Here is a 27744-nt window from a genome sequence, read left to right as displayed (position 1 = left end):
TTCAGAAAAAAATCAGCTTTATTTCACCTATTTTTTTAAGTGTCCAGGTAATAGCTGCAAATAATGCCATTGTCAATGAGTTTCATTAGCAGCATTTTTATCTTTATGTATTACACCTTTATGTTGTGTTTTTTTTTTCTCAAAATGTATTCACTCCTTTGCACCAGCGCAGCTGAGCTAGATTCACCTGATGCAAAGACTAGGGGGCCAAACCCTCAGCTGGAATTCAAGTGCCCCTGCAGAGCCCCTGAGGTGGAGGTGGTTCAGAGCCCCTCACTGCTCTGCAGTGCTGTACATGTGGGCACAGGCTGGGGGAGGAGCTCTCCCATTGTCTGATCCTCCTGCTTCCTTCGCCCACCCCTCCAATGTTACTTCCACCCGAGGGGCCCTCAACGTCTTTGTTTCCTGGCTGCATCTCTCGGGAAGCATCATCAGGTCATGAACCATTTCCTCCAAACACTGACTGCATCTGCTGCCTCAGCACAATGACAGAGTTGCTCATACGGTCCCAACTTGCTGCAATGAAAAGCCATGCTCCTTCAATTTATCCGGTGAGTTTTTATTATCACTTGAAATACAGTGGCACAGCTCTGCACCCAGAACGTCTTCAGAATCACTTGGCGGCACAGCCACAGATCACAATTCCAGTTGAGCTCAGCTGAACACAGAAGGTGACTTCTGTCACTGAAGCACTTTATCATCAGGGTAGCGCAGGCTGGTAAGGCAGGCAGCATTTGAATAGTGAAGCCTCTTTCTTTGACATCCTAAGAGGAGATCATGGCTGCACAGGACTTAAACTCTTCTAGCAAAAAAAAAAAAAAAAAAAGTTTTGCTTTGCCAAAACATTATAATGGTGATTTCCTTTTGAATGGATGGAACTTAATCAACAGAACCATTCAGCTCCTCAGCCAGCTTGAAGAGAGCTGGTCAATGACAAAAACCACTGGCCTAGGTGGTCCCACCAGCCTCCTTGAATGGATAATGCCTCTTTGGTTGACTTCTTCCGGGGAAGGACCAGTTTCCTGCTTCGACTGTGGAAATGGAAGGCACAAACTCCAGGCTAAAGGCAGCTCTTCTCTGCTTCATGAGGCTGAGCCTGCTGACCTCACATTCCTGTGGTCACATGTGGCAGAGTCCTTATTCTGGAACATGCAAACTAACCCCCAAATTCAGTCATGCAGTCATAACAAGGACAGGGGGTAGTTTCTGCTGGAATTCATCATCACTAGGTCAGCCAGAGCCACATGCTGAGCAGGACAGTCAGAGGCTGCTACAGGCACCAGTGAGACTCAGTGTACTCAGAAGTGGCACAGATTGCATGGCCAACAGATATTGTTAGCTCTTCATAACATAGTGCAATATGTATATAGTTTTAGACATATGTATATACACAACCATTTACATACGTGCTCAGTTACACATCATACATATATATGGGTGTATGTATAGGCACACATTGTGGCAGTCCTAAATTTTCAGTAAAGAAAAAATGTATTGTGTGTGTCTGTGCAAAAAGATCACAACTCCTGCAGATAGTTTACCAATTGAAATGGGAATTTTACAGCCCTCCAAATCCTTACTTTTCATTCCTTCTGTGGTTTATGCAATTTGGGAAGAGTCTAATTTTGATTTATTGACATTAGCACAGTTACTGAGCGAGAAGGGCTAACTCCCACTGTGGTTTCCTCTGAACCCTCATACAAAGAAACAAAATATATTCCATTTCTACCAACATGCATGTAGTGTTTTTAATAAAATAAAATGTCTTTAAATAAAATATTAATAATTTCTATATTTAATTTGAAATGTAGTTCTGTTTCTAAAGATTAAAAACCATCTACTGTCTTCCTATGATCAATAACCATTTTTACATGGGTGTTACTTTCATTATAAACATAGAAAAGCAATCTAAGCTACTAAAACCCTGTATACAGACACATTGTAAGAGCCAAACTACTTAATCGCCATCAGACAAAAAAAGACAAGGACAGGTATGAGATGTTGCAGGCGTAACTATTTTGGGTAGATTAAAAAAAAAACTCTGGAAATTGGAGACCATAATCAAGCCTCTTAGCAGACCATTCAATAAAGCACAGTCTGACCAACCTTGCAGTTGGTCCCAGTTGTGGAGTGGGAAGCTGAAAGGGCGTGCAAGGCAGCAAGCCTGGTTTGCCCAGGGCCATTCACCTGGCACTATAAACAGGTCACAAAGTGGAGAATGGTTTTGTAAGTGCCACACAAGCATTACATCTCCTGCTTGCAGTATGGTGTGCTTCAGCTGACAGCAGAAAGTGGAGGACACACATTCCTCCATCTGCAGCTGGCTGGGCTATCTCTCTGCACCTCTTTCTGCCCAACTCCTTCATCCCTCATCCAAGCTCTCTAAGATTCCTATTATTGCAGTCTTTAAATCAATTTGTGTTAAACTGTTACTGTTGTAGATGGTCTTTCTGTCTTCCTGCTGCTCAGTAGGAAGCAGACTCAATGGTGCCACCCTAATTAATGAAGGTTTATTTAAGAATAGTTCAAACCCATTAAAAACTAGTGGCTTGATCCCAGAGAGCTGTCCCCAAGCCTACAGCCCCCACCCAGATTGATCACTGTGGTGTCTAACAAAGCGCTGTTGGCAAACCTATCAACACCATCTCAGATGCATCCTTACATATATTAATTGCATTAAATTATTGCTACTGCACCAAGCTGTCTTCTGGCCTTGTTTCATGTCAAAATTGGAGGAGCTGCTTGGGACTTGGCCCTGCACTCCTGACCTTTGTGAAACTCTGTCACCCACACAGTGTCACCCCAAGTCAGATTACAGTATCACTGTAGTCAGGCTCATACAGCAGCTCATAAGCAGAACCGTATTTTTAACATCCCCAAAACAGTTACTGCGTCATCTCCCTTTATGACTTTCCTGGAATATTCTTCATATTCTATGGTTTGTACAAAACACTGTGTCTGGGATGTTAACTCTCCCAGTGCAGACTCAATGGGTCATTCCTGCACAGAGAGGAACGCATGGCTTCCCACTTCAGCAAAACATATTGATTTTAAAATTGCTTTGATGACTTCGGAAGCAATGCACAAATTTGGATCAGTACATTTATCAGAGCTCTGCTCTTTGTGTGAGGGCAGCTGATGTTTTTGATTACTAGAGGGCAGTGTACTGTTCTCTCCAAAACACAAAGATCTACGGAAGACGGGTAGAATTCACTCTCAAAAGGTTGGAAATGCTGAGTCAAACCCCTTCAAATTTCATCTTAAACCTGGCTTTTTACAAAGGCTTATTTTCATAAACACATCTGCTTTCACTGTCAGTAGTAGGGCAAAACTCCCCAGGTTGTTGTTTCACAAGGACACGATTAGTTTACTGTGTAATGAAGTTCATTAAGCTTTGGTTTTTTATAGGGTAACAGCAAGTAATTGCATGGAAACATGTATTTTCATTGTCCCCATCTATAATTGTAGAAGGTCACAACGAAAGCAGAGATGGTTTACAGACAGCTTAAATCTTTTGGCTTTGATAAGGGTGCATGGATTTAAGTCACCTGATTATCACTGAATCTTTGTATGAAATCACTGAACATATATTTTATATTAAACACTTAGTTCCTCTAAATTACAATAACTGTTTTTTTTCCTTTTTCTTTTTGACAGTAACAACACACATCAGTCAGTTCTCCTTTTAAACAAAAAGAGGACCCACAGCTCTGGTGTGTGGCCAGATAGGACATTACTTCATCCTTTGTCATGGTTTTGTAAATGATAAACCTGCTGAGATTTAACCGGGAGCTGGTGCTTACTCATGTTCCCTCTAGATCTCAGGTCAGCTGAAGGAGGACAAGCACCAGAGCCCATGGCCAGCAGTGGCCCTCTCAGCTGACCTGGGAAGCTGAGCTGTGCCGGCCCTTGCACTCCGGCCAAGGCAAAAAGGGAAAAAAATCTATTGGAGATGGCACTGCAGGAGCAGGGGGAGGTGCGATTTGTTTCAACCCCCCCCCCCAAACCTCTAAATCACATTGAGCTCCTGCTTAAGGAATAGGCTGGAAGATTAAGACTGAGAATTAATTATTGAGCTTACTCATGTTTATTCAGCCTTCCCTTTTGTTTTCCTTTTTCTACTCCTTTTTCCTCTCCCTTCATTCCCTTGGCTCTCTTTGATTCTCTTCCTCCTTTTTCCTATTTCTTCCCTTCCTCTGCTACTTCCAGTCATTCCCTTCTGTGCTTTTCCTCTCTTACCTTTTCCCTTTGCTAGGATTCCCTGTCCCTCTGCTCCCTCCAGGAGAGGAGAGGTGGGCACTGCCATGATTTAGCACCAATTCCTCACCCAGTCTAGGAAAAGCAACAGAAGAGAAAGGTTATAAAAAATATTTTGTTTCAAAAATGTCACAGTCCTTTAGGACCCTGATTCAATGCCCTCCAAAAAATAAAAATAATAATAAAAAAATCAATGGCAACTTTTAATATGCATGAGATCACAGCTCAAAGGTACAACTCCTTGAATACAATAATGAGTCAGCCAGTTCTAGAAGTTGTGGGATACGGGAAATATTTTTTGTCAGCTATTCATGGACAATTCTGCAAAATCAAGTACAACCATTATTTAGTAAACTCTACCACATAGACTTTGCCTGTATTCAATCAATCTTTGTATACCTATTCAAACACTGAAAATAAAGACCTCTCTTTACTTAAGCACATATTTCTGAACATTTTCTAAATGCAGTAAACTCTCGGTTTTCTACTTTAAGTCACACCAAGGACAAGACAATAAGAGCTAACAAGAGTTCTCACAAAAACATCAAATGTACTCTTAACAATCCAAGCTACTATTACATTTTTAATACCAGGTAGTATTTTACATCTCAGAATAAATGCACACAGAATAATTTTAAGTACAATGACGTTTGGATAACAACAGTTAGAAGCATTAAATTACAAGGGTACTGACAGGTTTTTATGTGCTTCCTTTAGCAAAGATGCCGCTGCTCTTTGTCCCCCACATCCTTTGTGCCAGAAGCAGCACCATACTAATAAATCTCAAATATATTTTGAGATTTGTAGCAAGGGCTGCAACACCTGGGTGGAATTTATAAATGTGTTTTATAATTGTTTCTGCATCAGGCTAGAACACAGAAGCACCAGGAAAGGTTTCTTTACCCTGTTAGTGGACATCAGAAATGGAAGTAGCTTCATTCCTCTGCCTGGGATGTGATTCCCGATACCCACAGTTCTGGCTGGGCTTGAAGGGAACTCGGTTCCCACTCTTGCTGGAACAGGCCTGGGCAGCATTGTGTGCTGCTCGCAGCTGGTGTAGATGGGGCAGCCCAGTAACACCTTCTTCTAGCTCCTTTGGTGAACCAAAGATCTTTTTAGGACACTTACAATAAGTAATTATGAGTATTTATGTAAGGTAGCAGCATGACTTTAAAATTTGGCAGTGCCTAGATTTCACAGAACTCAAATCTGCTACACAATTAAGATTTAAGGTTAGATTTCTTTTTAGGCATTTACATAACCTCAGAAAATGTTTTGCTCAGAGCTGTCAGTCAGAGAGGTTCCAGCATCATTACTAAAACATTTGGGAATTTCACACCCAATGTACAGCAATCTGTTTGGATCTAAAAACTAGACCATGCTGTAGTAAACAGGTTTTTTCCTGATCTGGTTTCCTGTAATTGTGCAGGAATGCTAAGGTGCTGGAGGCTTGAATCATGCCTGGAAGCACAGTTCTGGGCAGGAAGGGTGCTGCATGGGTTACACCAGAGGACCAGGACTCCTCAGCTCATCACACTAATTCCCTCTACCCTTCTCCACCCACTCAGCATTCTGGTGTCCTCAGCTTTTCACTTGGGGACTGAGTTAACCCAAAGAAGGGACTGCAGGGATTTATTTCATGTGACAAATACCTTTTATTTTGTGAACGTCAGGCTTAAATCATTGTGTTGATATACTATCTGAAAATAATACTTGGATTTCTAAAGGTTTAGAGTAGCTATTTGGAAATTCATCAGTAGAAACATTGAGAGATACTGGAGAGGGAGGTCCTCAGTTGCAGTTTCTTTAACTGAGACCCTCCTTTTTTATCATTTCCAGTGACATCCTGCTCTCATATTCTAAAGGTAACATTAAGTTTCTGGAAAAAATTGCACTGAATTTTAAAATTATGAATATAAATACCATTGACAACAACTCACTGGCTTCCTCAATTTCCTTCCATTAAAACCCTCCACCACCACACTGTTCTTTATGCATATGCAAGAAAAAAATCTGAGGTCAAAAGCACAGGGCCCCTCCTGATACTACTGAGCTGCATCCTCTCGGCAGGGCAGGGAGGAGCCCCGCTCAGCCTTGCGGGCAGCACCCTGCCCACCCTGGCAGAGATGTCCCACCCCAGCAAGGAGCAGGAGGGCTGGGGTGCTCGCCGCCCCGAACACCGTGCCACACCGGTTGTGCTTCCATGCAGAGAGCCACGCTAAGGCAAAGCTAAGGCCCTCAGCACTGCACCCCAATGAGGGGAGCAGCAGGACGGAAGAAGCCCAGGTGCCCACGGCTTCAGCAGGGCATTTGGCTTTGAACATGTGGTTATGTGTTATTTTTCTGGGGGATTATGTTGTATCTGTTCATTGCAATAATGTACCACTCTGACCACTGAAGCTCCCTGAGCTCCCAGATGTCCTGGCCCCAAGAAACTCCCTCGGCCCTGAGGTTATTATGAAAAAAAGCCACTTGGCCCTCTGTAAATGCCTTCAGTTCACTACATAGACTTTATGTTCAGCAGCTTCTTGTATCCAGCAGTATTCAGCAGCATACACAGAGCTTTTGTCCTGCCAAGATCTTTCCTTCCACAAGAGAGCCATTTTCCCCTCATCTTTTCCCTTCAGTTTATACAAATAAAAGGAAATAATGGAAAAGAAGGGTACTGTGAAGTTACAAACTGAACATGAGCAAATTTAGCCAGGAAAACATTCTCACCAGCGCCACTCAGACTTTTCCACTCTGTTGTACAGGGACTATGCCTGACCCTATGAGAGGTTGATAACACATTTCAGACTGCCAGCTTAATTCAGCAGCTAACTCCACGTAATGCTGAACTACTGCAGTATGTGTGTGTATGTGCACTTGCACACACAGGTACACACACTTGCTGTAAAACAGAGCTCTTATTCTTAAAACAAACATGTTTGAATTGTGTAATATTAATGGAGTCTCTGCAAACATTGCAGTGCTTAAGTTTGTTGACAAATAAAGCAATGCATGGCAGCAATGCTCAAAAGGAAAGGTAAAACTCCCAGTTGGAGCAGGCTAGTAGCTTGGTGGCTCTGTGCACATCGCAGCCTCCACCATGCTGCTCTCTCTTCAGCCAAGTCCAGGATTTACATGCCCCCTCCCTCAAGCAGGACCCAGCAAAGAGGGGCCTCAGCAGCTGCCCATGCCTCTCCTGCCATGTGCTGCCTGGGGGTCGGACCTGCCCATGGCAGGAGGGATGCTGGAGCGTCAGCAGCTTCTGCCACAAAGACAAGCCATGGCTGCCCCTGCCTTCACCCGCTGCATTATTTCCAGTGATTAAAGCACTGCTCTGTGGGCCTGGATTTTCATGTCAGGGTCTATGAGCTACAGAATAACCCTACAAACCAAATTATATGGCTGAGACCCTCTTTCCCCACCAGGAGAGAAACAATTTTGACCTCTGCCCTTTCTCTAGCAGTCTTTCCCTACAGGCGAGTGACCCACAGTGCTTCACCACAATTAACTGCACCCCTTGGCTTTTGGTAGCAATTTGTTTTCAATTACCTCCTCCAGACAAATCTGAAAGCTTACTGCCACCTTTTTCCCACCTCTTTCTGATGCATCAAGTGTGTATCAATGTGCTCACAGCACATCAACTGTTGACCCTGCAAAACTCCAAAGAAAGGAGCAGTTGCCCCCAGTGAAGACCGGGGTAACCCAAATCCTGGATTGCTTCTCCTCGCACAGATCCATGGGCACCAACAGGGATTTCTCCCCGATGAGGAGTGTGGGTCTGAGTGCTGGGGGGCCACCCTGGTGCCAGCTCTGCTGAGTCCAGGGGAAGCTCACACCTACTACCAAAATCACCCCTCTGCTGCCTGGAGCTGCAGTGCCAGCAGTGGAGAAGCAGCAACAGCTCCTGTCCTACCTGAGCCCCACGAGACACCAGCTGCTCCCAAAGCTGAGGGTGCCTGCTGAGGCGCGGGGACTTGCCCCCCTCCCTCCTGGAGCCTCTCCTCTACCCTGAGGCTGATACAGAGCGGGAAGCAGGCTTAAGCCGAACCTAACAGCAACTCTTCTGGGGTAGCAACATGAAGAAAGGAAGCTGTAGATCCTAATTGCATTTGCTCTGCAAGCTCTGAAATGTCAGTCAAACAAATACACCATCTCCTTTACTGCTCTGCAGTTGCCATTTACTATTTTACTGGGAAATTTTCTGGAAGAGGGATACTACATAGGAGGGAGCATTATGCCAGCAGTGGAAACCAGTAATATTTCTGAACAACCCCATGGGCCACTGTCTATTGCTACACTGCAGAAAGACAAGAAGAGCCAGAGCGAGCCAGCTTGCGTTTGCGGCAGTGATTGCAGCAGCAGAGGCAGCCCAGGACCCAGCAGGTGCATCTGAACTGGTGCACGCTCTGGAGCTGTGACAAGTTACCCCACAGAAGAGTATGATTCAGTCAGGGGAGGGAGGAAAATCATCTTAAACTGAGCTACTTTATGAGTCTGAGTTTGATAATGCAACTTCACCAAAGTTCATGGGGACTGGGGTAAGCAGTATGAAGAGGCAGATCATGCCCACTCCCCAGCTCTATCAATCCACAAAGACAGCAATTTCCAGGAAGTGCAGGTGCCGCAGGGCAGACAGGGTTTTGCTGAAGTGGCAAAGCCCCTCTTGCCTGGGAACAGCCCCACGAAAACCATCTCTTTTCTCTGGCAATGCCTCTTGCCCTCCAGAGAGTTCACTTCCTGCTATATGCAGCTCCTTAATACTTAATTACCTCTCTGCTGGAGACTCAAAGTGAGTATTTAAGTTATTTAATATGCAGAATCATTCTGAATCACTCCATTTTACCACTACTTTATTCTTCCTCCCAGTCAAAAAAGCATAACAAAGTGCACACAGCCCATTTCTGCCTACTGTAATTCCCCTCCTGCTCCCCACAAATAAATAAATATTTACCTGTACCACATCCTGTTGACTTCTAAGTGACACCCAGTACATCCACCCTTCCTTCCCTCTCTTCAGGTAGGAGAGCTAGTCCCAGAGGGTAGTTTCACATCCACTTATAGATTCAGCCTCCGAGGGCGGGGAAGCAGGGGCTGTGCCCAGCACAGGTGTGTGGGGAACAATCCATTACCAACAGAGGCAGCTCTCACCTCCTAGAAATCAGCTTGGCCAGGAAAATCTGTGCCCATCACGTCAGCACCTGGCTCTCTTTTTCCACAAGGCTCAGCAACCATTTTCTTTCTGACATTTTTTGGTTTTCATCATCTTGTCTCTAGCACGGGTGGAACAATGATTGGTTCAATCTCTCCTGTTGGAACACCCAGTCCCTGGCGCTGGGTCAGCACTAAGGAGGCCACACAATGACTGGCAAGCAGTGGACAGGGACACCATGAGCAGTGCTGTGGCTGCTGCCTGGCGCAGGGTCAGCTGCTCTGCCCAGGGCCAGAGCCTGAGCTGCTGCAGTCTGGAGGAGCTGTGTTCACTGCATCACAGGGCTTTACACCATGAGCACTTGGTCCCTGTCTTATTCTTTGCAGAAGTTGTTTGCTCTAGGTATAGTTCCTGCAGACACACAAACCAGATTTTTTTTGTTTTTTCATTTTAAACTAAATAAATGCCATGGTTTATTGAACCTTCCCCCCCTTTCTCTCTCTCTGATGGGATTTCTTAAATTCACATGGGTTCTGTATTTTCATAAACCACATTGGCTGGAGTAAGCTGTGTTTGAATCATCATTTAGAGAAGTAAAGATTTAATTTCATGGTAGAATTAAGGTTGACATTTCCTTTTTATTTACACTACACCAAGGGTTAATAAGGTTACTATAACCTTAATCTTTGATAGCTCAACAATAGAACACTCTGGGATTACTGCAAAAGCTGGATTTTAACTCTTTTAATCCCATTATTGTTGATAACCTTATCAACACTGTGCCCCACTGTAGAGGTGGAGCAGGGGAATTTCAGGTTCTACAATTCCTTTCCATGGAGCAACACTCATGGTTTGAGCAGAGGAGCCAGAGACAGTTGCTTGGTTGATGCCTGCAGTGGGGTTCACAGTTTGCAGCAGGGCTGCAACGCTGCTTTTAAACTCCTTGTCAGAGATCTTTGCCAAGAAAAACATTGGTCCAGCGGCATATGTTGGTGGAGCAATGCAAGGTTGCTCTAATTCCCTTACTTTGTTTTTCCTTCCTCCCATGTGACAACTACTCCAAGAATCAGACTGCCAGTCTGGCAAGTTGAGATCCAGAAACTTACTGCTAATTACCATGTTTACAATTCCCAACCTGTCTGTTGGTGCCAACAATCAAACTGCATCCTCTTGAGTGCAGCAAAAGACACTTGCTGGCAGTAGCTTCCTAAGGTTCCAGGCTGGCTACATTAATTATTGTTAACTTAATTTTTGTATAGTGAGAAGCAGCTTTAATTAGCAATTCCATGGATTAAAATGATCCTTTTATAGGTTTCAAGGAATAGCAGCCTGCTTACCAACCTGTATGTCTTCTATTTGGAAACAGAAATGGTAGTAAATTTATGTGTGGTCTGACAAATAAAATAGGTAGAGGTTTAATAAAAATCACAGCAGGAAATGAAAGGTTATGCCTTCCTTTTGAAATAAAAGAAGCAGCTGTAAAAAGACAGGTTGGATATTTTTTATCACTTCTCAGTAAACATTTGACTGGACAGAATAAACCACATTCTCACATTATATCACTGAATCAAAGTATTTAATGAATTAAAGTAAAAGGCATGTATTTTATGAACTCAGCGAAAGAGAGTCCAAACTTAAATAACTGCAGGGTAGAGGCTGAGCAGAGAGGGTCCCATTTGTGCCCTGCAGGTCCTAGCCCGAGACTCCTGAAGGTCCCCTGTCTACTCAGGCAGAACCAACTCCATTGGGATCCCCTTCAATGAAACACATGCTTCAGTCCTGTCAGAATCAGCAGAGCCTACCGAGCACATCTCAGAGACAGGCTTGGCTGAGAGGGCTTGTGGACCTGCACAGACATCCCAGGACCCAGCAGATGTACAGGACCGGCATTACAGGGGAGCGTGTTATCCGCCTAAGACCTGTGCCCCTGAGGCTGTGCCTGAGGAGATCACCCACCACCCACAATTGCCCCCCGCAGCAATTCATTTCTAAACTGAATTTTCCATGGCAATGGCCTTCACAGGCTCTTTCATGCCGGCCTGAAAAAGTTGTTCAAGATTTCACAAGAACTGCCTTACACCACCATTACACCACCTGTCTTAAAATGATTTTTTCTGGCACAGAAGTAAAGGACAGAGAACAGAGTTGTCCCAATTAGCTGATTTACGGTATCATCCTGAGCTCTGCCCCAATACACTGATTTATGGTATCACCCCGAGTTCTGCTCCAATGCATCTGGGTGCTCATGGGCAGATGGGCTGCACCAAGCTGCACCAGTCTGCCCTCGGCCAGTGCTGCTGGACATGCTGGCAGGTGGACACCAGCATGGCCACTGCCTGACAGACATTTCTGCCTGTGCTGAGGCTGCAATTGGTCACCTCTTTTAGGGACAGTTTGGTTTGTCAGGTTTCTGAAAATTGACATTTTTAAGAGGAACCCTGATATCAGACTGTAGAGTAGGATGATACCCATATCTTCTTATGATAACACTGGTCCTTCCTGGCTCCCAAAATTCACCCTTCTTTAAAATGTGTAGTGATAGACTTAGGGGTCTGATTTTGGGTGTCTTTTTCTTAAAGCTTCACAGAATCACAGAATGTTAGGGATTGGAAGGGACCTCAAAAGATCATCCAGTCCAATCCCCCTGCCAGAGCAGGAACACCCAGATGAGGTTACACAGGAATGTGTTCAGGCGGGTTTTGAATGTCTGCAGAGTAGGAGACTCCACAACTCCCCTGGACAGCCTGTTCCAGTGTTCTTGTTACCCTCACTGAGAAGAAGTTTCTTCTCAAATTTAAGTGGAACCTCTTGTGTTCCAGTTTGAACCCACTATCCCTTGTCCTACCACTGGTAGTCACTGAGAAGAGCCTGGCTCCATCCTCATGACACTCATCCTTTATATATTTGTAAACATTAATAAGGTCACCCCTCAATCTCCTCTTCTTCAAGCTAAAGAGACCCAGCTCCCTCAGCCTTTCCTCATAAGAGAGATGCTCCTCTGCCTTAATCATCTTTGTTGCTCTGTGCTGGACTCCAGCAGTTCCCTGTCCTTCTTGAACTGAGAGGCCCAAAACTGGACACAATATTCCAGATGTGGTCTCACCAGGGCAGAGCAGAGGGGAAGGAGAACCTCTCTCGATCTACTGACCACCCCCTTCTAATACACCCCAGGATGCCATTGGCCTTCCTGGCCACAAGGGCACAGTGCTGGCTCATGATCGTCCTGCTGTCCACCAGGAGCCCCAGGTCCCTTTCCCCTACACTGCTCTCTAATAGGTCATTCCCCAACCTATACTGGAACCTGGGGTTGTTCCTACTGAGATGCAAGACTCTACGCTTGACTTTGTTATATTTCATTAAATTTTTCCCCGCCCAACTCTCCAGCTTGCTCTAACTTGGTCTAACTGTGCAGGAACAGGCCACAGCAAGGTTGTCTTTTCTGACCTGTAGCAGATTCTCCACCATCTCACAGACTCCCAAGACACCAGCTGACTCCCTTGCTGTCCTGGCAGCACTTCTCAAGCTGCCAGACCCTGCCAGGCTCCCACTCTTACATTATGGTCCTACTGTGAGGTTGCAGTGGGCTACTAAGGAGAAGATAACTCAGGGCAAATCTCTAGCATAAGAAAATTAGTGCGGGTTGGGGGAAGTGGAGCCAAAGCATGGAGTAAGCCAAAGAAACAGACACTAAAATCAACAGGTGTTTTGACTTACAAGGGGAAGAAGGGAAACAAAATGAATCAGTGCTCCCAGAAGAGGCAGTCTGGATCTACTCTGGTCCTAAAGCAAGAATGGAAAAAACCATTTTAAGAGCAGTTCATTTATACAAGGTGTAATGAATATGCTGAGCAAACTACCAAAGAAGGCAATAAACCTGCGTCTTGGAGAACAGCCTGAAAGGAGTTAGATCGGCACTTTAAAGCAAAGAGATACTCAAGGCTGCAAAGGCAATCAACAGTATACAGCGATGCATGGTCACAGCTCACCCGGCCCATGCTATAGATGCGCTTCCCCTCCCCAACCCAACCTGCTCAGCTTGATTACTTCTATTTTGTATAACTTATAGACATAGTCTAAAGAGAGTTGGCCAATTTCCACTCAATTTATAATTTAGCAAGCAGGAGAACTTGATTCTTCTAATTTACATAAAACATACACAAAACTGAAAACAAAATAGCTTTAGAGCATATGGGCAAACACAAGGGCCACAGAGGAAAGTAAGAGAAAAAAAGGACATGGAGCAAAAGTGCTGTCTGGATTGTGCTTTGCTAAGGGGTTTTGAGTACCTTATTTATGCTAAACATCTCATAGACAAGCAAGTTTTCATTGTCACAGGCATGTATCATCACTGCACCTCATCCTCATCACTAGACTATCAGCTGCACAGACCTGCCAACATTGTAATGCTGGATGGGGCTGGTTTACTGCATCTTTTTTTTTTTTCCCTAGGTAAAGAAAAAATATTGTTGAAAACCTTCTGCAAAGACATGGCAAAAAGGCATTGGTGTGTATCAAACTAGTATTGCCTTCCTCCCATTCCATCTTGGACATTTTACTCATGAAGAAAGGCAGGGAGCTCTCACCCAGTGGATACACCCAGGTCAGCGTGCCTCTTCCTGGGGAGCCGCAATGGGGCTGTGCTTTTGCCTCCCTGCTGTCACAACCATTTCTCCTGCATTCCTCCTCTGCTGGGCCCTGGCAGAGCCATCCAAGGCATTCTCTGAGAGCAGACACCACCTGCATGGGGCCAAAGCTGCTATGGCGTGGCACAGTAGGCTTCAAATCATGCCTCTCTTCCCCATTTGCCTGAGGAGTCATCCTGGGTACTAACAATAGACCCCATGGAGGCTCAGGCTGCCTCACCAGCTTCTGTCTGAATTCAGTCATTTCCAGTGAACAATTTGTAAACACAATATATGAATAGATGCTGCCTCATTAGTGATGTATATTGTGTGAAGGGTTTAGCTAGGGATGAAGCTTGCCTGCTTTCCTTTAATAGATGAAAAGAGGGATCCCAGAGCCTTTATTTGAGATCTCTGCACATGTCAATTAAACTACATCAGGATGAAGATTTTGTGTTCTTGGGTCTTTGTTGAACGATAAAAACATGGCCATGGGAAACATCCATGGGAATTAAATGCAGCTCTTCATGGGTGCACATGTGTGTATAGGCATGTTTATACACACACACACCCCAAAACCAAATGAAAACAAAACACTAATGGTCTCAGCCTAATTTTTCTATTCCTTTTCAAATGCTAAGACCAGGATGTAGTCTGGACTACTCTGGCACAAATCTCATTGGACATTATTATAAACCACTGATTTACACTAATGGAAGAGTTAGCCTCTGATTTAAAAAGCAAACCTTAGCAGCTGGCCCAAGGCCCAAGCCTCACAGCCCATCAGTCCGGGTGCTGTAGCACATCAATACTTGCCAGCTAAATTTGATCATGAACTCCAGCAAAGGCAAGATATCGATATTTTGGAAAGCCATTCCTCACATTTCTGAGCAGCAAACGGCCCATTACTAAGAAGGCCAAACCCTTGTCAGCATGAGCTGACTTCTATGAAATGAAATACTGACCTTACTGCTAGCTCCAGAGTTAATCTCAGAAGAAAGATTTTATTAAAGAAATCAGAACTATTATTCTAAGCCCCTCTGCGAGGCACATTTTTAAGTTTTGCGTCCAAGAAATGTGGAATACTTTAAATAGAGTGGCATTTGGTAAAAAATAAAGCATCAAAATTCCAGCTAGGTATTTTGTGAGGGAATTTATTTATTTGGTTTGCTTTCCTTGGATTTTGCGTCATGCCCATTCAGCCTCTTTTCCCTTGTTGGAGTTTTCCTCCCTCTGTACCAAGGAGGCTGGAGCAGAGTGAGCAGCACTCCCTTACTGCAGCTCCAGCAAATGAAAATGAAATATGTCTATTTTAATCTCTGAGGGTCTGGACTGGTCCTGCATTCTTCACTGGTGAGAATTTATATACACAGAAATTACGAGCACCTAAACAAGGAGAGCAAAAGGGGGTGGTTTTGTTATTTGCTTCCTAGAGCAGGAATTGCAGATTGTGTTTTCACCAAGGGGCTCTATGAATGACTGAAGGCAAATGAGTTTATGCCCTCACATGTACAATAGCCACGTGATGTCATAACACAATAAGGGACAATGCAACATGCACAGCCAGAAAGCAAAGGATTGTACTGAAAATTTGAAAGTAATTATGTTATGCTCTCTGCATAAGTCAGACCCCAGACAAACATGCAGGGAAAAAGGCCTTTTTCTTAAAAATGAAAAAAATCACCACTTCTTAGACTGAGGTCTGAGAAAGTTTTCGCTGCTCTTCTCTATAGCTCAAGACGTTCAGGGAAAAAAGATAAAAAAAAAAGGAAAAAAAAAGAATTAAATTATTCTGACATTTGTAAAATAAAACACCCTGAAAACAAAAAACCCTTACATCCCCTTGAATCTCTTGCATGTATCATAAACGGGAAGGGTAGACAGCCAGGCAGTGGACAAGTGGACAAAACAAAGTAGGGGAAAAAGAAAGATTCTTTCCCTGTAACGGTCATTTTTAACAACCAGAGCATCAAAATTGTAATAACTGTTGCTTCAGTAAAACAGCAGGCATTAAACTGTATAATTTTGGATTTCAGAATAATATTTTGGCAATTTGACAAAGAAGTAATACTGCTTTACGTTTTCTTGAAGTAACCAGTTAAGTTATCTCCTGAAGAATGATTGTTAAAGGATGGGTTTCCAGGTGGTGTGAATGCATCAAGCCTCCCTGCTCTTGCTATTTCCCACCTAACTTAAAAAAAATAAAATAAATCCTTTACAATGCAGTAATTACAGTGATTCCTTTTTATTTGAATTTTCTACCAACTTCTTGTTAGAGGAATGTGAATTCTTGCAAAGCTATTACTAAATCTAAAAGTAGTCATATGAAATCTACATTATCTATGTAAATGCTTCTGTAAGATATAGTGAGATGGTTCTTTTTTTGGTAACAGGCTGTACAATCAAATGCTGTACTGTTCTGGTTCAGAATGTCCCTCTTTTGCCAATTAGAGAAGACCAATTCCATGGTGATCTCTTTGTCATTGATTTTCAGTGATTTAGAAGATAGGCATGACCTGTGAACATTAATAAACTTGTGATATTGTCCTGACTTAGTAAGAGAACCGCTAATATTCCAATCAAGGTTATGAATCAGCAATTCTTAGTATTAGAGAAAAGTCAGATGTATTTTTCCAACATTTCATGCCTAATGTAATAGTGTGAAAGGGGTGTACATTACATACGATTCAAATGAACTGATACAGAATGGTACTGTGGTGACAATTGACCTTGAAACAGATAAAAGATGTAACTATGACCTAATCTGAAGTACTCTATGAGAGTATCTTGCAAGGTTTAAACAGCTTCTTATGGGCCTACCTCTGCCTTTCTAGTGGTAGAAAGCATCAGGGAGTTATCAGCACCATTCCTCCTCCATGGAGGTGTATCACAGAAGTTGGAGGCGAGATCTCCCCAGCCGTCACCGTAGGGTGACTGCTGCCTGCAGTGTCTTGGCCAAGGTAATTTTATATCTCCCAAGCAAGGGCTTTCCTGCCTGGAGATTGCTCCGCTACTCTATATCATCCCCACTGGCTAGAGAGGAATTGGGTCCACTGAAATGATAGCCGCACTGCATTTTCTCCCTACATAGTTCCTAGGTCTATTTGCACGCACCAGGCTACATCGCTTTCCTGCAGATAGGAGAAATTCTGGCCACACTGCAATCAATAGAAAATTCCCCCCAGTTTCTGTAGGAGAATGATTTCAAAAGCAGGATATTAATTTCATTTATCTATATGGGCATTATTATGTTATGGTGGCTAGGTATGTATATTCATATATATATATATGCGTATATATATAAAATTCTTTTCACCTATATTTTCAGGGCTCTTATTTTTCCCCATCGATCAACCCCTCCAATTTCTGAAACATTTTATCTATTTTTTTCTCGGTTGCTTTTAACTACATACTGTTTTTCCAAAAAGCAAGCGATCAAATGTGTGTGGTGTTCCAGCCCTGGTTTCCACATTTCTGGCACATTCTCCCAGCATCACGCTGCAATAGCTCCTCGCCTGCCATGCCTGGTGCCTCTCCTCTCATCTGCCCTCTGGCTTTCCAAAGTCATGGCACATCTACCCTCTCCCATCACTTCCAGGCCTCTTCTCTTTACCTTCCTTAGGACCACCTCTGTCCTTCAATGCCAGACTCTTCCCATCACCTCTATGAATTCTGGCTTGGATTTTCATTTTTAGACTTCTTATTTTTGGCCTGTCATTTAAATTTCTTTTGAGTCATTGTTATTATCTAGCCAACATTTATAAATAGCTCTACACGTTGCAGGTATGAGAGAATCAAGTCCTTTGATGTTTGAGCAATTTGGTTACTAAATGATAGCAATAAAAAGCAGGCAAGCATTATGGGCTTTAGTCCAGGAAATGTTTCCACCATTATAGATTTCAAGAGGCAGATGCTGAATCTGGTAAGAAATTATGATTATTAATAATGAGTGTTATAATTTACATTTACCACACTAAATGGTCAGGTGTCAAAAGAGCTAAAGGTAATACCTGGGGGAGTGCTTTTCAGAAAAAATAGTAATCTTTTGAAAGGAAGAGAAGAAAAGCCTGTTGTGTATGTGAAGACACTATTTATTTTTAAAAATGCATAAAAATCCAGTTGAACCTATTACTTCTACTGTGATCTAAAAACCCAGAGAAAAAAAGCTAGTTAGCTTATTCTTACAGCTGCAAAGTATGTATATAGCTGTGTGGATGTATAGATATTATTATTTTGAGTTTCCTTAAGAAACACGTATGAACACTAGAAGCCACCTAAACTGACACAAAATGCAATAACCTGTTACGGGAAGGAATCTTACACTCACTTCAAAATCAGATGTAGTCTTAAAAGCAGAAAGCAAGCAGAACTGACCCCAAGAAAAGGCGTCTGTATAACTGTACATATCTACGTGCAATGTATGCATTTATTTTAGGAAAATTTGCAAACAGCAAGAGGAATCAAAACACCAGTCATAAATACGCACTGCAACGGCACGGCCCCTGCTGAGGTGAGTGGGAGCTGTGCCTCTGTCAGCTCTGGGAAAGTGGGGCTTTTCTTACTGTGCTGTAGCCTCCCGTCAGAGAAATGTGGGTATGTGTATATGTACATTTATATATTCATTCCATTCAGATACATATACGTATATATATAAGAGCTGTAGGCTTAAATATTTGTGGAAAGAGCACCTGAAATCGAATGGCAGTCCTCATCGCTTAATTTAGGGTGTTGCTAAGGAGGGCAATGCTGCCTGTTTCAGGCAGACCCAGGCAAGACTGTTCCCCTACCTGCACAGGGCAATAGGCACCAAAGCTACCCTTCCTGCTCCCACTGCCACAGCGGGGCACGACGTGCCCGTGGTGCTCGGAGTCACAGCCCTTTTGGCAGTCCCCAGCTCCGGCAAGGCCCCAGCAGTCACTGTCTCCCTGGCATGGAGCTGGTTGGGGAGCAGTCAGCATCACAGGCGGCTGTACGGGGGGACCCTGCAGCACCCTGCTCTGCATTGGGGCAGCTGCCATCTCAGTGTCCGCTGCTCCATCAGCTATGCTGCTGCGGGGGCCCTAGCATAACAAAGACTTACCTATGAGAGCAGCCAGTGGATAAAATTACCCAGAGATATAAATCTTCATAGGATTATGGCCTTTAAAAAAAGGCTAAATTCAAGTAATTATTTTGGGGCTAAATCTTTATTTAATTTTCTACCAGGATGCAGATTATAAAAACAATTTTAGAGCAGAAATCTAGTATTCTAAATTAATTAAATATGCACTCGCCAAAATAGCTGTTAACACACAGTTGGTGCTGCCACAAACCTCATTTTAAAATGTTGTCTTAGAAAATACTCACACTGATACAATTAAAAACTCCTATTTAGAAAGTAATTTCTTATTATGTTGCACTATAGCCTTTTAGTATAATTTCTACTGTTAATAAAATATCATTAGACTATTAGAGGCAGGGGGTTTTTAGACTCAGTTTTTAGCACACAGGACTCGCAATTTCTAAAGCAAAAACATAGGAAGTGTAGTGTTGTAAAAATCCTTTCCCTAGGTGTCTAATCTTTCCCGCAGTGAAATCAACTGGGGCTTTGCTATTGCATTGGATGGTAGGATTTGGCCCAAAATATTTTGGATTTAGCACGAGCAACCTTGTTTCCATGACTAGTCCCATGGAACCTACGTGTGTTCCCAGGATCAGGCTCGCAGTGTAAATAGTCTCTTTTTAGATATCTGTTGTTCAGAAATGACTGCTTCTGTCCTTCAATATACATACATGACAGATCCCAGGAACTGCTAATGAATGGGGAGAGCCACTCTGAGATCGTGCTATTGGAAAACATCATTCTAAGAGCCCTTATGCTATTGAGCCTTTACACAGTATTTTATAATTATTTTAGTGAGCATACCCAGTATTTCTCCGATTGGACCTTACAGTTTCACTATTTTAACACACACATCATAACAATTCTCAAAAGATTTTAGAGAAAAGAAACCTACAATCATCAAAATGTTAATTTTGACAATGACAAAGAGTACAAGCATTAAAAATGCATCAGCCCTGTCATTAAGGCATTGTTCAGCAAAATCAGCTCATCATGCTAAAGAGAAGGCAACTAGAAGAAACCAGGTATAAAGAAACATTTTGCTAAGCTTGTCTTTTTAGGTACCAGTCCAATGCATACTGCACAAGATACTCAACCAAGCAAAGAGCAAACAGAACCACATCCTTTATGTGATGAAATGGGAACTCCTGATAATACTCTAAGTCCTGACTGAAGGGAAGATGTCAACTAAAAGCTCAGATCAGAGGAAGGTTTGTAATACAAACCTGGATGTTTAAAATAGTGTTTCCACTGCTGTTCCTGCAGCACTTGTGAATGTGGCTGGGTTACAGTGCTGAACTGACTATGGTTTAGCAGCTGATCATGTCTTTTTAAAGCATAACTTAACATTATTTCTGAGGCTGTTGAACATACTAAACGACAAGAAAAAAATATCTGCTTTCAAGTAGTATTAGAGAAACATGAGGATCAGAGTGCTGGCATCAAAGATGTGTCTAAAGAATAACATCCACACGCCTGTGTAACAATAAGCGTTCCACTCGCTACTGCAGGCAACAGAGTAAGATTCCTCTGGCAGTTGTTGGAAACAATTAAGCAGAATATAGATGACCTTTCAAATGCTAAGCAAGAGACATTATCCATCAACAAGCCTTGCACTCACAACTTAAGGATCACCCCACATCTGGCTCATCCATGTTAAAAAAATCATTCTCAGCGTCATCATAGCTGAGCTTGGGGAAGGATCCATTCAAAAAGCTACCTCATCACAATACTCTTGGTCTTGCTTTAAAATGGCTTCTGATCTAATTCACTTACAGCTAAAACCTTGTCTCACAATTGCAACTATGTAGAAACAAGACCTGAGATCCTCTGGGCATGTGAAGATGTCTCAAATGGGGAAACATGGGGCTGATCACACTCCGCTCCTTGCCTCTAGCAGTCCTGGGGGCAGAGGAGCAGGAGAGAAAAGACTGGAAGTACGAATGCTATGCCTGTGTTTTCCCAAGTACAGCATCTGAAAGACTTACCAAGGTTTTAAACCAAAGCCTGTCCCTGATGCTGGAGGAAAGGATGGAGGCACTTCTTCTTCTCTGTTAAAAAATGCGGCATGGCTTGGCCAGCAATGGGAATCAACACTCCCTTGGTTGTGTCTCCCTCCTGCCCAGCTGCAAGAAGCATTTGGGGACTACTGAGCCCTTTGAAGGGGCAAAGAAGCCATCACTTGAGGGGCAGAAGGGTAAACAACGCCCTGACCCTTAACATGTATCTCAACCTGGGGCCTTAGAGACTGATGAGGTCTACATTCAGCTGGGTGCTTCCCATCCTGCTGAGTTGGGGCTGGTGTGAGGTGAGTTCTTAATCCTGCCTCACCAGGTTGGTATTGTGGGATGAGGATAAGGGAGCAAGGAATCACCCTTTCGGAAGCAATCAGCCACAACCTGCTCCCCAGTAGCGGCCTCACCGGGTGGCTGGAGCCCTCGGCAGCCAGGGAGCAAACGCCTCTCGGTGGGGAGGGCACATCCACGGCTGTGCGGGGTGCCCCTGGCCTCGCTTGCACGGGTGCTCGGCACCTCCCTGCCCGCGGGCAGCACCCTGGCCCCGCACGACCCGTGGGCCGCAGAGGGGGCAGCATTCCGGGCTCTGCCGGCGGGTGCGGGCAGAGCCGGTGCCGTCCCGGCCCTGCGGGCAGCCAGTGCCTTGGAACGAGGATCCCCCCGGCCGGCAGGCCGGCCGCCCCAGTCCTCCCGTCCCCGCCCCGCGCTCCCCGTCGGAGAGGGGCGAGGGGACGCGAGTACCGGGCGCGGCGGGGACTGGGGACTGTTTGCCGTGTATCGGGGCACCGGGGCTTCCCGGGCGGGGCGGGGACCTCCTCCCCGGCCCCGGTGCAGCCTGCCAAGCGCTGCCCGCGGAGGCGCACCCCAGCGGCCCCGGCTCGCCCGGTCAGCCCTGCCCGCAGCACCCGACGGGCCAGGGCCGCCGCGGCATGCTGCTGCGGGGCTTGGCAAGCCTTTCCCCGGCCCTCCCCGGCCCTATGCTTGCTCCCACGCACGCACACACGGGCAACCCCCACTCCGCAGGGGACAGGGCGTCCGAGCTCCCCCCCGCCCGGGCAGAGACACAGGCAAAGTGAAACATTGCAAAGCGTAGGAAAAGACGGAAAAGGTGCTACCTTGGCAACTAGAGGAGGTGAGGAGCCAGCTGGTGGGCTGGGGGCGGTCGCGCTGCCTGCCTGCCTGCCCGCCGCCGGTACTCTCCTCGACTACGCGTATTCTTAAGCAATAACAACGTAATCCGTATTATCCACCCAAGAATACCCGTCACCGAAGAGAGTCAGAAAGCTGCTGCTGTTGCTGGTGGTGGTGGTGGAAGTGCTGCACCGGGACAATAAATCCACAACTATAACTCCCTTCTAGAAGAAGGAGAATCCACAAGGGTTGCCGAGTGATCTTGTCCCATATCCAATGGACGCTGAACCTTCCCATGCTGCAGAGGCAAACGAGAGGAGCAGGCGTTTAATACACACACGTACAGTCCCTCTGCTCTCCTGCTGCCTTACTGGAGCGGGCAAGGTCTTGCAGGCGAGGTGAAAGGAAATAAATCAAAGTAAGGTTGAGTTTACCTGGTGATTGCCTGGCTTCTTCCTCTGTGCATCTCTGGCATCCTATTCCCTGGCTGTATGCTCCATCAATTCTCCCTGGGAGCTTGCAAGAGATGTCACACGCAGCAACAGATTCCTGTAAAAGAGATGCACGGTTAAGCACACAAATATTACAAATCTGTTTGCATAGGTGGGCTTGGGAGAGCTTCGATAAAGCAGCAGCCACGCCTGAGAGACTTTTCATCTGGGCTTTGGAAATGCATTTTGCAAGTCCTGACTCACACTGACTCGGTGTGCTACCAAGAGGAGGGAGGGAGGAAAGGAAAGCGATGAAGAGAAAGAAAATCAAAGAAAGAAATAGCAAAGGCTCCGAGCTCAGCAGAGGCACTCATCTGCCAGGCCTCCCTAGTGACATAAAAATCGGAGGCCATAAAGGCTTCAAAATACAAATTCGGCGCACTTCACTTCCCGCGTGTGCCCGACCGGCAGAGCCCAGCGGCTGCGGGTTCCGAGCCGGGCGGGCGGCTCCGCAGCGGGCGGGGGCAGCGGAGCGCACCTCCGCACCGACACCCGCCGCCTCCCTGCCCTGTTTGCAAAAGGCGAATCGGGGCGGGGGTGGGGGGAGAGGAAATAATTTTAAAAAAAGTTATTTCCAAATGGCGCCTGCGGCTTTGCCTGTCACCCGGAGCAGTTCCCTTATCAGAAGCGCTCGTACTTGGGGGAGGCGGGAGGGGAAAGCTTTGTCTGATGATCTGCCGCGGTGATAATAAACGTTTATTGTTCGCCAACTAAATAGAAAGGATCTCTGCAACGTCATGGCACAGCACTCTTCGCCTGGCGATTAGGAACTTTTCCGGGTTATTTCACCCAGTCTCCTGATGCTAAGGACAGCTTCTGTGTGAATGACGGGCAGGGGGGAATGAAACTAGCGATGCACGGTCAAAACCCGCACATAGAAGGGGTACTTCGCACTTCTTCAGCCGTGAGTAATTATGCAGCACGCACAGCTCTCATTATCCACTGCACTCGGTAACTGACCAGCTTGTTGATTAGATTCCAACTGAAATTAATACAAGATGCTTGTTTTTTCGACAGATTCTTTCCTTAACACGAGCCCTTGCCTTCCCTGACATATTACCACTATGCTTCCTAAGAAAACATACGAGAAGACAGCATTTGTTTTGTAACACAGACTCTTGTCTGAATTTGAAAGAAAAGAGAAAAACAAAGAGAGAAATAATAAAAAAAAAAAACTTTGATAGCCACATTACCTTAAATTAAGAAAAAAAAATCCAACTCTCTTCTATTTTAATCTCATTTTAGGTGTAATTTCCTATATTCCTCTAACGTACCAAGCTTTCAAGTTGCATTTTAAATGATAGACAGAAAGTAAATAACAAACACTGTAATTTTTCCCCGCTGTGAAATTGAAGGCTGTAACCCCATTAACCGGCATTGGAACTCAGATAACTGATGCAGTAGGCTTCCTTCAACTTGAACAAAAGCCGTTTGAAAAAGTAAAATTCACCGAGTCGTGGCGAAAACGCTCTACAGTGATACACTTAGACATTCTCCGAAATTTGGAGGCGCTCCACCAATGCATCGAGAATTAGGCAGAAATCCAAACTTCGGTGGGGTTTTTTTTGTTGTTGTTTGTTTGGTTGCGTGTGGGTTTCTTTTAATATTAAAGAACGCGATTCCCGGGGAAAAGACGACCTGCGCGGCACCCGCCTTATTCTCGCTGTGTCCATCTGACACTGCCTTCCGCTCCCTCAAAAGCATCCCCCCCATTCCCCCGCGAATACAGCGCCTTCCGAAACTTCCCCTGCGCAGCCCCGCCGCCGCGGTCGCCCCGCACTGGCCCTGCCCGCCTCACCCACCGGCCGCCGGGCCCTTCAGCACCCGCGGCGCCGGACAGCGCCGAGAACCGGCCCCCGCTGCGCCGCCTCCCGCCGGCGGGTCCGTCCCTGCCGCCCCAGTACCGGCGCGCCCGGGCGCACACACACCCCCCGGGCAGGCTCAGCACTGTGGCAGCGAAGCCCCCGGCGCGCTGCCCGCCTCGCACCTTCTCCGCCGCATGCGGGAGCCGCCCGCGGCGGCGCGCTCGGCGTTAAATACCTTTGTTCCCTGGCTCCAGAAAGCCATGCTTATCGGCGCTGCCGCCCCGTTCCCCCGCCGAAAGAGCCCGGGTGCCGGAGGAGGGGCCCCGGGGGGCACTTCCACTGCCTCTGCCGTGCTCGGAGCGGGGTGGGGGGAGGGGTGAGAGACAGAAAGGAGGGGAAGGGATGGAGGGAATTAAACAATTAAGCTATCGGCAGCGGAGCTCTGAGCAGAGCTCCGTTTTGACACGAAAAGCGAATTTCAGAGGGGGGAATATTGATCCCATCCGTCAATAGAGAGGCACGATGTCTTTCCGTGCGGGAAACTGTTCTGAATTAGGGGGCTTGCTGGTGAAAAGGAAAGGGGCCGCGGAGAAAAGAGGAAAAAAAAAAAGGGAGGAGGGGAAGAAAGAAAAGCGGAAGGAAGAAAATATTCATTCCCGCTCAAAGGCAGCTTCTTTTTAAAATCTCTGGGAGCTCGCTCCTTTCGCCACCTACCCGAGTAACCGCCAGAAATCCACCTCTATTGAGGAGCTTACCCTCTAAATCCAGGTTTCGAGCAGAACTCCGTGTGTAAAACCAGGGAGTCATCTGATGTGTGATGGGGAATGGGCTCTGGGCAGCAGAAAGCAGCTTTCTCTCCTGGTGCCGGATTACCATGTTAACAAACCCCGGGAAGGGACCCCGGCGCCTCTGGCTGGCCATGTCTCGTTGCTTTCACACATCGGCGGCTGCTCTTGCTTCCCATGTCCCCGGCGATCGCCTCTCAGATGAATGTGGGCTTCCAGAAAAGGAGTCGGGGGGGAGAGGAGGAAAAAAAAAATCGCCTAATGCAATCAAATCGATCTGATCTACACCATCTGTCGCCTGCCACTACACACAAGCGTTAAAATAAGAAAACGGGAGACACTGACAGCTCAGGAAGGTTGTTCTGCAGAGTTCATTTTTAGCAGAGCATAATTGGGCATGGACAGCATACAGTTACCAAAGCTGCTGTTAACCATCCAGTAGAGGATCCCAAACATGCTAATGGTGGATTAATTGAGGAAGATCTGACGTGCAAGCTTCACAGTCTCTTATTCATGACTTCCCAACGGGAAAGGACCAATGCCGTGTGGGACTATGGTAACACAGAGTCAAAAAGCTACTAAGAAAATGGCTCTGTGTTCATAGCACCTCTCTCTGATAACAAACATATGTCGACCAGAACCGTTTAGCAGGATGGGGGAAATGAAATTTTCTTAGCCGAGGTTAGCAATTCCCATTGCTTGCACTTAAGTAAAAAATGGACTGCGGGACTAAGGTGCTTTCGAGTACCGGTCTCAGGATTTGTAGCTAGTGAAAGCAGAAGGCTCCTGCTCAGATGCAGGAGGGGGGGGGCTTAAACCCCAAATCTCTTTACTTCTTACTGTGACCAAAGTGCATCCACAGCCAGGCTCTAAACATGCAGCGCTGCTAATTTCATCAGGAATGACGCAAAGTCGTTTTAATGCCAGGAACCCTTTTGACTTTTTCCAGCGGGAAGGGCTTTTGGGCAAGACATTTCCGATCACTGAAATTTGACATAATCTCAGTTAAATATGATTGGGGGGGGGGGGGGAGGAGGAAAGGGGCGGCGAGTTGGGAAGAGATGGAGTATGCATCCAGACCCGCAATCACCCCTGCTGCCAACACTCCAGTTTGCTCGCTTTTTCTAGTCTTTCCTGAATAATAAGCTTACAGACACGTATATATAATTATTAAAGGAATATATGTACACAAGCTGCAGACGTCTACGGTAACCGCGTCTACACACACAGACGGGGAGACAAAGTGCGTTCGTCGGGGTGCTCCTTTCCACTCCCTAATAAACCCATCACCAGCGGGGAAGGGGCTGCCGGAGCGGACGGGGGCGAATTCCCTCCCCCGCCCCCCAAGAGCGGCGGGAGAGCAGGGCTGGGCGCTGTCCGCCCGTCCGGTGCTGAAACGGCAGCAGCCCGGCCCCGCAGACAATGGCCAGGCGCGACTCGCCCGTCACCGCCGCGCAGGGCGCCGGGCGGCTGCCGCCTCCTCTGGCAAAGTCTGCACGGTCGCCCTGTCAATCGCACCACAATCGGGAAAGCACCCGTTCGTTCCCACCTCATCTATCTGATTAGCAGAGACTAATAACGCTAATAATACGAATCCAAGCGGCTGAATGTAAATATTCCGGCAAACAGTGTTTAGGGTAATTCTGGAGTTAACTGCATGCCTCTCCTGGAAGTTTGTCCTCATCTCTTTAGAATACATCTAACAGTTATGAATTAGATTAGCCTTGAAAACGTAGCCTAAAGACAAATCAAACAATTTACCCGATCTTTTGTTTCAATATACATTAATTAAGCACTGCTGCCTACCTACACGGCATTCTTGGGTCCCGGCCACGGTGCCGAGCCAACGAGCCTCGCCGCCTTTGTCAGCATTTGCGTCCAACTATTGCCCTCTGCAGGTCAAGCCCCAGTCGCGGCGAGCGCTCCGCGCTGCCGAGCGTGCGGCAGGCGGGAGCCACCGGGCTCGGCATTCTCCGGGCCCCCTTTTGGAAAAAGATCCAACTTTTCTTGGTTTTGATTCTTCACCACGAGGGCTCGGATGTGTTTCTTTAAGAGGGGCTAGGAGCGGGGAGAGTTGGCATCAGGCAGGGCACGGAGCACTGCTACGCTTGTCCCCAGCCTCTCTTCCACCCTGGCCAGGAGAGCAGAAGACAGAAGAAGGAGAGGTGCCACTCAGACGACATGTTATTTTCTTTCTCCCCTTCTCTCCGTATGACTACGGGAAGGAAACTTCCTAGGCAAAGCCTGACCTTTCCCCGGGTTTGCCGAGAAACAAGGCAAGAGCTCAGCATCAAACAGGGCCAGGCGGGTGCCGGCGCTCAGGATCCCGCCCGACTCCCCCCAGCCGAGTAACTTTTCCCCGGCACAACTCGAGTTTGCCTCTCTCTCATCCCCAGGCAA

At 46.0% G+C, this 27744-nt stretch overlaps 1 long non-coding RNA gene across 5 annotated transcripts; it reads right to left on the bottom strand.

Moving 5' to 3' along the window:
• LOC139828308 (uncharacterized) lies at window positions 1-27744 on the bottom strand. 5 transcript variants are annotated; one of them, XR_011739787.1, is made up of 5 exons: window positions 27151-27744; window positions 25315-25556; window positions 22698-22812; window positions 22393-22561; window positions 1-4332 (listed from the first exon to the last, which is right to left on the bottom strand). It is a non-coding gene; the product is annotated as an uncharacterized lncRNA (long non-coding RNA). The 5 variants fall into 5 exon arrangements; XR_011739790.1 differs by lacking the exon at window positions 25315-25556 and having other exon boundaries at window positions 27151-27742; XR_011739786.1 differs by lacking the exon at window positions 27151-27744 and having other exon boundaries at window positions 25315-26318.

The sequence above is a fragment of the Patagioenas fasciata genome, chromosome 6, assembly GCF_037038585.1.
Source record: "Patagioenas fasciata isolate bPatFas1 chromosome 6, bPatFas1.hap1, whole genome shotgun sequence".
In the NCBI taxonomy this organism is placed as follows: Eukaryota; Metazoa; Chordata; class Aves; order Columbiformes; family Columbidae; genus Patagioenas; species Patagioenas fasciata.
Note: the sequence above shows the minus strand (reverse complement) of the source record. Positions and strands in the feature narration are given on the sequence as shown.